The sequence below is a fragment of the Myotis brandtii genome, unplaced genomic scaffold (genome assembly GCF_000412655.1).
Source record: "Myotis brandtii unplaced genomic scaffold, ASM41265v1 scaffold672, whole genome shotgun sequence".
NCBI classification, from domain to species: domain Eukaryota; kingdom Metazoa; phylum Chordata; class Mammalia; order Chiroptera; family Vespertilionidae; genus Myotis; species Myotis brandtii.
In genome coordinates, this window is record NW_005370621.1 from 718,341 (window position 1) to 720,182 (window position 1,842).

General features: G+C 35.2%; 1 protein-coding gene across 6 annotated transcripts in view; it reads left to right on the forward strand.

Annotated features, from left to right (window-relative positions):
- PIP5K1B (phosphatidylinositol-4-phosphate 5-kinase, type I, beta) overlaps window positions 1-1,842 on the forward strand; it is a 287,643-nt gene that overhangs the window by 209,845 nt on the left and 75,956 nt on the right. The gene's annotated exons all lie outside the window — the stretch shown is intronic.

A 1,842-nucleotide genomic window follows, 5' to 3' on the forward strand; every position in this document is an offset into this window, starting at 1 on the left:
GGTCAGTGTGTGTCATAGTGACCAGTCATTCCCAGTCGTTCTGCTGTTAGGGTCAATTTACATATTACCCTTTTATTATATAGGATAGAGGCCTGGTGCACGGGTGGGGGCTGGCTGGTTTGCCCTGGTCCACCTCTGTGACTTATTTCTGGAAGTTTGTACTTTTTAATCCTCTTCTCTCTTTTTCTAATCACAATGGAATGAATGAATGAGCAAAAACTGGAAAATTTACAAATATGTGAAAATTTAATAACACACTCTTAAACTACCAATAAGTGAAAGAAGAAAGCACAGGGAAATTTTTTAAAATTTAGAGGTGAATTTTGTGATAAGAATATATATGTAATAAAATAAAATTGCAATACATTAACATTATATGGCATGCCATCATCTATTTAACTCTCTTTCATTATTGGACATTTAAATTGTTTCTCCTTTTTGTTTCTAATTAATATTTTATGAACATCATTTTAGAAAAATTTTGTGTCCAAAGTTATGATTATTTTTTAAGGATACATTTCAAGAAGGAGGATTAGGGGGTTTAAAATACACATAACTGCAGAGATAGATTATATCACTGTAGGCTTCCAAAGAAATCTGAACCCTTCTAGCCCTTAGCCAGAATTATTCTTTGTAACTTATGCTATGCTGATAAGTAAAAAATGTTATCCGGTTGTTTTATTTTGTGTTTCTTAAGTACTGGTCAAGTTCAATCATTATTCATGTTTATTAGCCATATGCCATTCCCTTGAGAATTGAGCTTTGTGACAATTTGCTCATTTATATTAGATGTTTATTTTTTCAAATGATTTATATGAATTCTACTTATTAAAGATACCATTCCTTTTTTAGCCTTTTTCAGTCTTAAGAAGAACTTTTGTTTCACATTTGATTCTCTCCATGGAATCTTAAAATTGGTCTCAAATTTAGACCAATTAAATTTTCTAAGGTTTTTGTTTTGTTTGCTTTGTTTGCCTCAGAGGAGCTGTAAGATAGTGCTTATTCAGCCTGCAGGTCTGGTTGACTACCAACTAGTGGTCACATTTTCAAGGAAGATTTTCCACCTTCCTTTACCCTTTGTGAGGCTGGGAAAGCATGACTTTCCCGTGGCTGGTAGGTTATGGAGCATGTGGCCCCTGGTGTCCCAGCTTTAGTGAGTTTCCTCCATGAGTCCCCATCTTGGGAGGTTTGCTTTCTTACTAGTATAGAAATCAATGCTACAATCCATGGCATCTCTCTCTCCATCCTTCCCCTGGTCTTCCTTCAGGTCTCAGTTTAGATGGTGCTTCTGCCATGGAATTTACCATACTCTGCTATGAAAGCTGTTTTTCTGTTTCCCCACTAGACTGTGAATTGCTTAAAAGTGTGACTGTGTCTGGTGCTCTCATATATACATCTATATTCCCAGCACCGGGCACATTTCCTAACACACTGTAGGCACTCAATCATTATTTGATTAATAATCAGACAAATGAATGGACTTTTCATCTACTACCAGCATTTCAAGCAGTAGTAATTTAATTAGTAAGACTGACAAGTGAAAGTACAACTTCAGGATGTTTTATCAACTGTGATTAATTTAAAGCCCTTAATGCCTAAAGGCATACTTTGTAGGTGAAAACTCTGCTGTACTAATACCTGAAAACAGTACCTGGTTTTCAAATTTCTTTTTTTCAAATCAGTTTGCTTAACCTTCTTTTTAAAAAAAATTGATGAGAGAGAGAGAGAGAGAGAGAGAGAGAGAGAGAGAGAGAGAAAGGGAAGGAAAGAAAGAGGGAAGAACATCAATTTTTTAAAAACGTTTTTATTGATTTCAGAGAGAAATGGAGAGGGAGAGATAGA